A 13809-nucleotide genomic window follows, 5' to 3' on the forward strand; every position below is an offset into this window, starting at 1 on the left:
GCCAATCCAACCCATTGTTGTTAAATGCTGAAGAGTCGGCTCCGACTCACAGTGACCCTATGTGTAACAGAGCAAGATGTTGCCTGGTCCTGGATCGTCCTCACAATCATTGCTGTGTTTGAGCCCATTGTTGTGGTCACTGTGGCACTCCATCTCACTGGAAGTCTTCCTCTTTTTCACTGATCCTCTGCATTAGCAAGCATGATGTCCTTTTCCAGTCCCTTCTGATAACATGTCCAAAGTACTTGAGATGAAGCCTCACCATCCTTGCTTCTAGTGAGCCTTCTGGTTTTACTTCTTCCAAGACAGACTTGTTCGTTCTTCTAGCAGTCCATGGAATATTCTTCACTGATGCCATAATTCAAATATAGCAATTCTTCAGTCTTCCTTATTCACTGTCCAGCTTTCACATGCATATGAGGTGATTACCTACCTGGCAGTTTTCTTGCCTGACATAGATTTAGTGCTCAGGGCACATGAATCCCCTCTCTACCCTTCACCATCCACTATTGCAACTGGCTGTGTACCTCTGAAGTTAGATCCAAGTTGTTCTGGCCAGGCTTGGTGGAGGGGACAGAGGTGGGCAAGGCAGGATCCCGACCACTGATGTCAGAAACCTATACAGAAATGCTCAGAGGTCCATTTTTCAAAGGTGGCATCTGTCTACTGCACTTGCCTTGCTGTGGGTGGTCCTGGCTGCTGTCCTGGCCCAAGCACAGATGTCTACTCACCCAGCCCCTCAGTTCCTTGGGGGCCCATTTCCCAACCAGCCCAGGGAGGTTAGTGCCAACATTCCTGCTCACCTGGCCCGTCCCCTGCAGTCCTGAAGCCGCTGAGCCCTCAGGCCCTAACCATGTGACCCAACACCTGTGGCCTTACCCCTGCTCAGATTTCTCCTTGCTGACCCTACCTGTCCACCAGGCCACATTCTGGCCACAGCCCTGCCTGCCCAGGCAGACTAATTATTCCATAGCCGCCCTCTGGGTCCTGTGGGGGCGGAGGTGGGGTCTGTCTTAGTCACCCAGTGCTGCTATAACAGAAATGCCACAAGTGGATGGCTTTAACAAACAAATTTATTGTCTCACAGTTTTGGAGGCTAGAAGTCCCAATTAGGGGAAGGTTTTCTCTCTGTGTCAGCTCTAGGAGGAGGTCCTTGTCTCTTCAGCTTCTGGTTCATGGTTCCTTGGAGATCTCCATGTGGCTTGGCACCTACTCCCATCTCTGCTTAATCTGCTTCTTTTATATTTTGTGAGACATTGACTCAAGACACATCCTACACTAACTCTACCTTATTAACATAACAAAGACAACCCATTCCCAAATGGGATTATAGCCACAGGCATAACCAAAGCCAAACTCATTGCCTTCCAATAGATTCAGGCTCATAGCCACGCTATAGGACAGAGTAGAACTGCCCATTAGGGCTTCCAAGGCTGTAATCTTTATGGAAGTAGATGGCCACATCTTTCTCCTAAGGAGCAGCCTTTCAGTTAGCAGCTGAGTTCTTAACTAATGAGCTACCAAGCCTCCTTGAATACCAGTAGGCAGCCATTAAATGAGGAGCACCCTAAGACATAGTGTTCTCTTGGAAAAATGGCCAATCTCTTTTGAGATAGAAAGGAGAGAAGTGAGCAAAGAGACAGGGGGACCTCCTATCAGCAAGAATGCAGAAGCAGGAGTGGGGCACACCCTTTGGATCTGAAGTCCCTGCACTGAGAAAGTCCTAGGACAGAGGAAGATCGATGGCAAGGAACTTTCCCCGGAGCCGACAGAGAAAGAAAGCCTTCCCCTGTAGCTGGCACCGTGAATTTGGACTTTTAGCCTACTCTACTGTGAGAAAGTAAACGTCTCTTTTTTAAAGCCATCCACTTGTGGTATTTCTGTTATAGCAGCACTAGGTGACTAAGACACTCCAGCCTCCAAAATATTGTGTAATTTGATTGTTTTCAGATAAAAATACATATTAGAGTTCATTTTTTAGTAAGTTATTTTGTTGTTGAGATCGTGCATAACAAAACATACACCAATTCAACGGTTTCTACATGCACAATTCAGTGACATCGATTACACCCTTCAGGTTGAGCAACGATTCTCGTTCTCCTTTTCCGAGCTGTTCATCCTCCATTACCAGAAACTCACTGCTCCCAAGGTTCCTGTTTAATCTTTCAAGCTGCTGTTGTCAATTTGATCCCATATAGTTTTTTTCTTTTTCTAAATTTTTATTGTTCTCTAAGTGAAAGTTTACAAATCAAGTCAGTCTCTCATACAAAAATTTATGTACACCTTGCTACATATTCCTAGTTGCTCTCCCCCTGAAAAGACAGCACACTCCTTCTCTCTACCCTCTATTTCCATGTCCAGTCAGCCAGCTTCTGTCCCCCTCTGCCTTCTCATCTCCCCTGCAGACAGGAGCTGCCCACATAGTATCATGTGTCTACTTGGTCCAAGAAGCTCACTTCTCACCAGTATCATTTTCTATCCTATAGCCCAGTCCAATCCCTGTCTGAAGAGAATGGTTCCTGTCTTGGGCTAACAGAAGGTCTGGGGACCATGACCTCTGGGGTCCTTCTAGTCTGGTCTCTTTATGAGAATTTGAGGTCTGCATCCCACTGCTCTTCTGCTCCCTCAGGGGTTCTCTGTTGTGTTCCCTGTCAGGGCGATCACTGATGGTAGCCACGCACCATCTAGTTCTTCTGGTCTCAGGCTGATGTAGTCTCTGGTTTATGTGGCCCTTTCTGTCTCTTGGGCTCATAATTACCTTGTGTCTTTGTTGATCTTCATTCTCCTTTGCTCTAGGTGGGTTGAGACCCATTGATGCATCTAAGATGGCCACTTGTTAGCATTTAAGACCCCAGATGACAGTCTCCAAAGTGGGATGCAGAATGTTTTCTTAATAGATTTTATTATGCCACTTGACTAAGATGTCCACTGGAACCATGGTCCCCAAACCCCTGCCCCTGCTATGTTGGCCTTCAAAGCGTTCAGTTTACTCAGGAAACTTCTTTGCTTTTGGTTTAGTCCAGTTGTGCTGACCTCGCCTGTATTGTGTGTTGTCTTTCCCTTCACCTAAAATAGTTCTTATCTACTATCTAATTAGTGAAAACCCCACTCTCTCCCTCCCTCCCCTCTCTCGTAACCATCAGAAAATATTTTCTTCTCTGTTAAATTCTTATAATTCTTATAATCTTATAATTCTTTCAAGTTCTTATAATAGTGATCTCATACAATATTTGCTCTTTGCAGCTGACTAGGCACTCAGCATAATGCCTTCCAGATTCCTCCATGTTAGGAAATGTTTCACAGATTCATCATTGTTCCGTATTGATGCGTAATATTCCATTGTGTGAATATACCATAATTTATCCATTCATCCATTGATGGACATCTTGGTTGCTTCCATCTTTTTGCTATTGTAAACAGCGCTGAAGTGAACATTGGTTTGCATATATGTGTTCGTGTAAAGGCTCTCATTTCTCTCAGATATATTCTGAGGAGTGGTATTGCTAGATTGTATGGTAGTTCTATTTCTAGCTTTTTAAGGGAGCGCCGAATCAATTTCAGAAGTGTTTGTGCCATTTTACATTCCCACCAGCACTGTAGAAGTGTTCCAGTCTCTCTACAACCTCTCCAACATTTATTATTTTGTGTTTTTTGGATTAATGCCAACCTTGCTGGAGTGAGATGGAATCTCATTGTAGTTTTGATTTGCATTTCTGTAATGGCTAATGATCATGAGCGTTTCCTCAAGTATTTGTTAGCTACCTGAATGTCTTCTTTAGTTCATATCCTGTTCATATCCTTTGCCCATTTTTTAATTGGGTTGTCTCTTTGTTGTTGAGTTTTTGCAGTAGATTTTAGAGATCAGACGCTGCTCAGAAATATCATAGCTAAAAACTTTTTCCCAGTCTGTAGGTAATCTTTTTACTCTTGGTGAAGTCTTTGGTTGAGCATAGGTGTTTGATTTTTAGGAGCTCCCACTTACCTGGTTTCTCTTCTGCATTGTTATTAATGTTTTGTATACTGTTTATGCCATGTATTAGGGCTCCTAGCGTCCCTATTTTTTCTTCCATGAACTTTATCATTTTAGATTTTATATTTAGGTCTTTGAACCATTTTGAGTTCATTTTTGTGCATAGTATAAGGTATGAGTCTTGTTAAAAAGACTGTCTTTTCCCCATATAACTGACTTTGGGCCTTTGTCAAATATAAGCTGCTCATATGTGGATGGATTTATGTCTGGATTCTTAATTCTGTTACATTGGTCTATGTATCTCTTGTTGTACCAGTACCAGGCTGTTTTGACTACTGTGGTGATATAATAGGTTCTAAAATCAGGTAGAGTGAGACCTCCCACTTTGTTCTTCTTTTTCAGTAATGCTTTACTTATCTGGGGCCTCTTTCCCTTTCATATGAAGTTGGTGATTTGTTTCTCCATCTCATTAAAAAATGCCATTGGAATTTGGATTGGAATTGCATTGTATCTATAGGTCTCTTCGGGTAGAATAGATATTTTTACAATGTTAAGTCTTCCTATCCATGAACAAGGTATGTTTTTCCACTTATGTAGGTCTCTTTTGGTTTCTTGCAGTAGTGTCTTGTAGTTTTCTATGTCTAGGTCTTTTAGATCTCTGGTAAGACTTGTTCCTAAGTATTTTATATTCTTGGGGGCTACTGTAAATGGCACTGATTTGGTGATTTCCTCTTAGACATTCTTTTTGTTGGTGTAGAGGAATCCAACTGATTTTTGTATGTTTATCTTGTATCCTAATATTTGCTGAACTCTTCTATTAGTTTTAGTAGTTTTCTTGAGGATTCCTTAGGGTTTTCTGTGTATAAGATCATGTCATCTGCAAATAGAGATAATTTTACTTCTTCCTTACCAATCTGGATGCCCTTCATTTCTTAATCTAGCCTAATTGCTTTGGCTAGGCCCTCCAGCACAATGTTGAATAAGAGTGGTGATAAAGGGTATCCTTGTCTGGTTCCCGATCTCAAGGGGAATGCTTTCAGGCTCTCTCCATTTAGGATGAAGTTGGCTGTTGGCTTTGTATAAATGCCTTTATTATGTTGAGGAATTTTCCTTTCCTTCTATTCCTATTTTGCTGAGAGTTTTTAACACGAATGGGTGTTGAACTTTGTCAAATGCATTTTCTTTATCAATTGATAAAATCATGTGGTTCTTGTTTTTTGTTTTATTTGTATGGTAGATTACATTAATTGTTTTTCTAATGTTGAACCATCCCTGTATACCTGGTATGAACCCCACTTGGTCATGGAGAATTATTTTTTTGACATGCTGTTGAATTCTATTGGCTGGAATTTTGTTGAGGATTTTTGCATCTAAGTTCGTAAGGGATATAGGTCTTTAATCTTCTTTTTTTGTGGTGGCGTAGTGGTTAAGTACTACAGGTGCCACCCAAGAGGTTGGTAGTTTGAATCTGCCAGGTGCTACTTGGAAACTCTGTGGGGCAGTTCTACTCTGTCCTATAGGGTCACTATGAGTCGGAATCGACTTGATGGCAGTGTTTTTTGTTTTTTTTTTTTAACCTGGTTTTGGTGTCAGGGATATGCTGGCTTCATAGAATGAGTTTGGTAGTATTCTGTACTTTTCTATGCTCTGAAATACCTTTAGTAGTAGTGGTGTTAACTCTTCTCTGAAAGTTTGGTAGAACTCTCCAGTGAAGCCGTCTGGCCAGGGCTATTTTTGTTGGGAGTTTTTAAACCATCGTTTCAATGTCTTCTTTTGTTATGGGTTTATTTAGGTATTCTACCTCTGCGTTAGTTTAGGTGGGTGGCATGTTTCTAGAAATTCATCCATTTCTTCTATGTTTTCAAATTTGTTACAGTACAATTTTTCCTAGCAGTCTGATATGATTCTTTTGATTTCAGTTGGATCTGTTGTGATATCACCCATCTCATTTCTTATTTGGGTTATTTGTTTCCTCTCTTGTTTTTCTTTTGTCGCTTTGGCCAATGGTTTATCAATTTTGTTGATTTTTTCAAAAAACCAGCTTTTGGTCTGGTTAACTCTTTCAATTGTTTTTCTGTTCTCTATTTCATTTAATTCTGCTCTAATTTTTATTATTTGCTTTCTTCTGGTGACTGAGGGTTTCTTTTGTTGCTCTTTTTCCATTTGTTCAAGTTGTAGAGATAATTCTTTGATTTTGGCCCTTTTTTCTTTTTGTATGTGTGCATTTATTGATACGAATTGACTTCTGAGAACTGCTTTAGCTATGTCCCAAAGGTTCTGATAGGAAGTGTTTTCTTTCTCATCGGATTCTATGAATTTCTTTATTTCATCCTTGATGTCTTCTATAACCCACTTGTTTTTGAGCAGGATACTGTTCAGTTTCCAAGTGTTTGATTTCTTTTCTCTGCTTTTTCTGTTATTGATTTTTACTTTTATGGCCTTATGGTCAGAGAAGATGCTTTGTAATATTTTGATGTTTTAGATTCTGCTAAAGCTTGCTTTATGACCCAATATGTGGTCTATTCTAGAGACTGTTCCATGTGCGTTGGAAAAGAAAGTATACTTGGCTGCTGTTGGGTGGAGCGTTCTGTATATGTCTGTGAGGTCAAGTTGGTTGATTGTGGCATTTAGATCTTCTGTATCTTTATTGAGCTCCTTTGTGGATGTTCTGTCCTTCACCGAAAGTGGTGTGTTAAAGTCTCCTACTATAATTGTGGCTCTTTCTATCTCACTTTTCAGTGCTGTTAGAGTTTGTTTTATGTATCTTGCAGCCCTGTCATTGGGTGCATAAATATTGAATATGGTTATATCCTCTTGGTATGTTGTCCGTTTAGTCATTATGTAGTGTCCTTCCTTATCCTTTGTGGTGGATTTAACTTTAAAGTTTATTTTGTCAGAAATTAATATTGCCACTCCTGCTTTTTTTTTTTGATTGCTATAGATAGTTTTTAAGAGAGCATAATGCTCTATGCAGATCTTTTTTACTAGTTAACCTAAACTGTCATTTGGTTTTCAGAAGACTTCAGGGGATATTTCTAGTTTAAGGTTTAAAGTTTATCTCAGGGCAAGGTTTTCAGGGGTTTTCCATCCTCCAAAGTCTTGATTGCATGAGAACTTGAAGTTTTATTGTGAGTTTTCCCCCTTTTGATCAGGATTCTTCTATAGAATCTTTGATCAAAATGTTCAGTAATGGTAGCTGGGCACCATCCATTTTTTCTGGTCTCATGTAAAGGGGGCAATTGTTCATGTAGGTAATTAGCCACACGTTCCATTTTCTCTTCCTATTCCTTTCTGTAGGGTTTTCAATGGCTGATTTTTGGGAAGTAGATCACCAGGCCTGTCTTCCAAGGCACCTCTGGGTGGACTGGAACCTTCAGCCTTTCAGTCAGCATTTGATCATGTTAATCATTTGGGCCATCAGGGTGCAAATGGTTCAGATGGGAGACATAAAGCCATGTCTCTGCCCCACTTGACTGTAAGGTTCATGAGGTCACAGACCAGGTAGATTTTTGGCAATCATTGTATCCCCAGCACCTAGTGGTGCTGAAAATAAAGAAGTAGTTTATACTTGCCTATGTATAGAACATTTGGGGGAACCATACAAAAAACTGTCAACGGTGAGTTACCCAAGGAGAGGAGGACCTGTGGGTCTTTGGTAAGTGTCAGGGTATTTAAAATTTTTTCCTTTATATGTTTCTGAACTCTTAACATTTTAAAACCATAAACATATATTGCTTTACTATTGCTGCTGCCAGTACTGTTACTACTACACCAGTTAATTAGATAGAGAGAAATCTCTGACCACAAAGTAAGAAGAACAGTTGAACATGTATGCAGAACCCTCTGGCACAGCAGAAATGTGAAACTCTAAATATACAAAGGAGTTAGGGGAAAATGACATAACATTTTGGGAGACATCGTGGGGCATTTAGGTCAAAGGATTCATTGTTGATGTGACCACTTCCATGATGAGATTTGGTATAATGTGATCCCCTCCCTGATGGGATCTGCTGGGAGTAGCCAATCAACTGAAAGGGAGTTTCCTTGGGGGTGTGGCCTGTAGCAAATGTAAGTGGACTCTGTAGCAAGACTCACTGGCTTTTGCTCGCTCTGGATCCTGCAGCTAGCTCCTGTTCATCTAATATCTGGTTCTTGGGACTTGTCCTAGCAGCTTACCTGCCGTCGTGCCTGCAGATCTTGGGATTTGTTGATCTTTGCAGCCTGTGAGCAAAAGTCCTACCATTTGACCTGCCAATCTTGGGTTCACCAGCCCTGTGGCTACGTGAATCAGGAGAAGCCTCTATCCTGACCCATGAAATTGGGACATTCCAGCCTCTACAATTACGTGAACCGTTTCCTTAATATAAATCTCTCTCTATATGTATTTATAGACTTTTTTGGTTTTGCTTCTCTAGAGAGCCCAGCCAAACACTCTCCATCACTCATTGTTTCCTAACCTGTCTTCTCTCTGCTGTGGGGACGTTTGTAGTCACCAGCTTGAGAAGACAAAGTAAAGTATTATAATGAAATGTACAAAGACCTGGAGTTAGAAAACTAAAAGGGAAGAACATGCTCAGCATTTCTCTAGCTGAAAGAACCAGAAAAAAAGAAAAATTCAAGTCTCGAGTTGCAATTTTAAAGAATTCTATAGGAAAAATACTAAATGACACAGGAAGCATCAAAAGAAGATGAAAGGAAAACACACAGTCACTATACCAAGAAGAATTGGTTGACATTCAACCATTTCAGGAGGTAGCATATGATCAACAACTGATGGTAATAAAAGAAGAGGTCCAAGCTGCACTGAAGGCATTGGTGAAAAACAATGCTCCAGGAATTGATGGGATAGCAAGTGAGATGTTACAACAAATGCATGCAATGCTGGAAGTGCTCACTCATCTATGCTAACAAATTTGGAAGACAGCTGCCTGGGCAACTGACAGGAAGAGATCCATATCCGTGCCCATTCCAAAGAAAGGTGATGCAAGAGAATGAAGAAATTATTGAATAATATCATTAACATCACATGCAAATATAACTTTGTGGAAATAATTCAAAAGCAGCTGTAGCAGTTCATTGACAGGGAACTGCCAGAAATTGAAAGCAGAATCAGAAGAGGATGTGGAATGAGGGATATCATTGCTGATGTCAGGAGGATCATGACTGAAAACAGAGAATGCCAGAAAGAGGTTTACCTGTGTTTTATTGACTATGCAAAGGTATTCCACTCTGTGGATCATAACAAATTATGGATAATGTTGCGAAGAATGGGAATTCCAGAACACTTAATTGTGCTTATGTGGAACTTGTATGTAGACCAAGAGGCAGTTGTTTGAACAGAACAAGGAGATAATGCAGGGTTTAAAATCAGGAAAGGTATGTGTCGGCATTGTATCCTTTCACCATACTTATTCAATCTGTATGCTGAGCAAATAATCCCCGAAGCTTGGCTATTTGAAGAAGAACATGGCATCAGGATTGGAGGAAGACTCATTAGCAACCTCCTCTACTCAGACAACACCACTGTGCTTGCTGAAAGTGAAGAGGAATTGAAGAACTTGTTGTTAGGAGCCCTTGAGTTGGTTCCGACACATAGCAACCCCACACATTGTTATCGTTAGGTGCTGTCGAGTAGGTTTGGACTTACAGCAACCCTGTGTGCAACAGACTGAAACGCTGCCTGGTCTGACGCCATCCTCACAATTGTTATGCTCCAGTCCATTTTCGTAGCCACTGTGTCAATCCACCTAGTTGAGGGTCTTCCTCTTTTCCGATGGCCGTGTACTTTACCATGCATGATGTCCTTCTCTAGGGACTGACCCCTCCTGACAACATGTCCAAAGTATGTAAGACGCAGACTTGCCATCCTTGCTTCTGAGGAGCATTTTGGTTGTACTGCTTCTAAGACAGATTTGTTCATTCTTTTGTCAGTCCATGGTATATTCAGTATTCTTCGCCAACACCACAATTCAAAGGCATCAATTCTTCTTTGGTCTTCCTTATTCATTGTCCCTCAGCTTTGAAAACACCATCGTTTGGGGGAGGGGGCACCTTAATCCTTAAAGTGACATCTTTGGTTTTTAACACTTGAATGAACTCTTTTGCCACGGATTTGCCCAACGCAATGCATCATTTGATTTCTTGACTGCTGCTTCGATGGGTGTTGATTGTGGATCCAAGTAAAATGAAATCCTTGACAACTTCAGTCTTTTTTCTGTCTATCATGATGTTGCTTATTGGTCCAGTTGTGAAGGCTGTGGTCTTTGATCTTCATTAGTAAGTGCTTCAAGTCCTCTTCACTTTCAGCAAGCATAACACAGGTTGTTAATGAGTCTTCCTCCAATCCTGATGCCCCGTTCTTCTTCATACAGTCCAGCTTCTTGGATTATTTGCTCAGCATACAGATTGAATAGGTATGGTGAAAGGATACAACCCTGATGCACACCACTCCTAACTTTAAGCCAGTCAGTATCCCATTGATCTGTCTAAATGACTGCCTCTTGATCTATGTACAGGTTCCTCATGAGCACAATTAAGTGTTTTGGAATTCCCATTCTTCCCAACATTATCCATAATTTGTTATGATCCACACAGCCGAATGCCTTTGCATAGTCAATAAAACGCAGGTAAACATTCTTCTGGTATTCTCTGCTTTCAGCCAGGATCCATCTGACATCAGCAATGATATTCCTGGTTCCATGTCCTCTTCTAAATCCGGCCTGAATTTCTGGCAGTTCCCTGTCCATATACTGCTGCAGCCGCTTTTCAATGATCTTCAGCAAAATTTTGCTTGTGTGTGATATTAATGATATTGTTCGATAATTTCCACGTTCAGTTGGATCACCTTTCTTGGGAATAGGCATAAATACAGATCTCTTCCAGACAGTTGGCCAGGAAGCTGTCTTCCATATTTCTTGGCATAGATGAGCGAGCACTTCCAGCACTGCATCCATTTGTTAAAACATCTCTATTGGTGTTCAGTCAATTTGTGGAGCCTTGTTTTTCTCCAATGTCTTCAGTGTAGCTTGGACTTTTTCCTTCAGTACCATCAGTTCCTGATCATATACTACCTCTTGAAATGTTTGAAGGTCAAGTAATTCTTTTTGGTATAATGACTCTGTGTATTCCTTCCATCTTCTTTTGATGCTTCCTGCATCATTTAATATCTTCCCCAAAGAATCCTTCACTATTGTAACTTGAAGCTTGAATTTTTTCTTTAGTTCTTTCATCTTGAGAAACGCCAAGTGTGTTCTTCCCTTTTTGTTTTCTATCTCCAGCTCTTTGCATGTGTCATAATGATACTTTGTCTTCTCTAGCCGCCCTTTGAAATCTTCTGTTCAGTTTTTTACTTCATCATTTCTTCCTTTTGCTTTAGCAGCTCAATGTTCGAGAGCAAGTTTCAGAGTCTCCTCTGACATCCATTTTGGTCTCTTCTTTCTTTACTGTCTTTTCAATGGCCTCTTGCTTTCTTCATGTATGATGTCCTTCATGTTATTCCAGAACTCATCTGGTCTTTGGTCATTAGTTTTCAACACGTCAAATCTATTCTTCAGTTGGTCTCTAAATTCAGGTGGGATATACTCAAGGTTGTATTTTGGGCCTCATGGACTTGCTCTGATTTTCTTCAGTTTTGGCTTGAACTTGCATATGTGCTATTGATGGTCTATTCCACAGTCGGCCCCTGGCCTTATTCTGACTGATGATATTGAGCTTTTCCATCGTGTCTTTCCACAGACGTAGTCAATTTGATTCCTGTGTGTTCCATCTGGTGAGGTCCATGTGTATAACTAGCGTTTATGTTGGTGAAAAATGGTATTTCTAATGAAGAAGTCGTTGGTCTTGCAAAATTCTATCATTCAATCTCCGACATTGTCTCTATCACCAAGGCCATATTTTCCAACTACCAATCCTTCTTAGTTTCCAACTTTCCCTTTCCAATCACCAGTAATTATCAATGCATCCTGATTGCATGTTTGATCAATTTCAGACTGCATAAGCTGATAAAAATCTTCAATTTCTTCATTTTGGCCTTAGAGGTTGGTGTGTAAATTTGAATAATAGTCATATGAACTGTTCTTCCTTGTAGGCGTATGGGTATCAACCTATCAGTGACAGCATTGTACTTCAGGATAGATTTTGAAATGTTCTTTCTGACAAGCTGAAATGGACTGGTATTGGCCATTTTGAATTGGACAATCATATAGCCTACTATGCTGGGAATGACAACAACATTCATTCAGCAACCCTACATACAGCTGAATAAAACACTGCCCGGTTCTGCGCCATCCTCACAATCCTTGTTATTCTTGAGCCCACTGTTGTAACCACTGTGTCAGTCCATCTCATTGAGGGTCTTCCTCTTTTTCAGTGACCCTATACTCTACCAAGCATGATGTCTTTTTCCAGGGACTGGTCCCTCCAGATAACATGTCCATAGGATGTGAGACGAAGCCTCGCCATCCTTACTTCTAAGGAGCATTTTGGCTGTACTTCCTCCGAGACAGATTTGTTTGTTCTTCTGGCAGTCCATCGTATATTCAATATTCTTCACCAACACCATAATTCAAAGGTATCAATTCTTCTTAAAAAAAAATTCTTCTTAGGTCTTCCTTATTCATTATCCAACTTTCACATGAGTATGAGGCAATTGAAAACACCATGGTTTGGTTCAGGGGCACCTTAATCCTTAAAGTGACTTCTTCACTTTTTAACGCTTTAAAGAACTCTTTTGCTGCTTATTTGCCCAATGCAATGCATCGTTTGATTTCTTGACTGCTGCTTCTGTGGGTGTTGATTGTGGATCCAAGTAAAATGAAATCCTTGATGACTTTAATCTTTTCTTCATTTATCATGATGTTGCTTACTGGTCCTGTTGTGAGGGTTTTTTGTTTTGTTTATGTTGTGGTGTAATCCGTATTGATGGCTGTGGTCCTTGATCTTCATTAGCAAGTGCTTCAAGTCCTCTTCACTGTCAGCAAGCAAGGTCGTGTCCTCTGCATATTGCAGGCTGTTAATGAGTCTTTCTCCAATCCTGATTCCCCGTTCTTCTTCATATAGTAGCGTGTTGGCTTATTTGCTCAGCATGCAGGTTGAATAAGAATGGTGAAAGAATACAACCCTGACTCTCATCTTTCTTGACTTTAAACCACTCAGTATCCCCTTGTGCTGTTCGAATGACTGCCTCTTGGTCTAAGTATAGGTTCCTCATGAGCACAATTAAGTTTTCTGGAATTCCCATTCTTCCCAATATTATCCATAATTTGTTATGATTCACATGGTCGAATGCTATTGCACAGTCAATAAAACACAGGTAAACATCTTTGTGGCATTCTCTGCTTTCAGCCAAGATCCACCTGACGTCAGCGATGATATCCCTTGTTCCATATCCTCATCTGAATCAGGCTCGAATTTCTGGCCTTCCATGTTGATCTACAGCTGCAACGACTTTCGAATGATCTTCAGCAAAATTTTACTTGTGTATGATATTAATGATATTTTTCTATAATTTCTGAATTCTGTTGGATCATTTTCCGGCATTCTGTCCGTCAATGTTCTGCTGCTATTCATAAGGTTTTTACTGGCTAGTTTTTTTTTCTGAAGTAGACTACCAGGCCCTTCTTTCTAGTCTGTCTGAGTCTGGAAGCTCAGCTGAAACCTGTCCACCGTGGGTGACCCTGCTAGTATTTGAGTGCTGGTGACATAGCTTCCAGCATCACAGCAACACACAAACCACCACAGTGTGACGAACTGACAAACACATGAGGGACCTACTGAAGATCAGATACTACAACCTTCAGTATGGATTACACCTCAACATAAAGAAAACAAAAATCTTCACA

This window comes from Elephas maximus, chromosome 6, assembly GCF_024166365.1.
Source record: "Elephas maximus indicus isolate mEleMax1 chromosome 6, mEleMax1 primary haplotype, whole genome shotgun sequence".
Taxonomy (NCBI): domain Eukaryota; kingdom Metazoa; phylum Chordata; class Mammalia; order Proboscidea; family Elephantidae; genus Elephas; species Elephas maximus.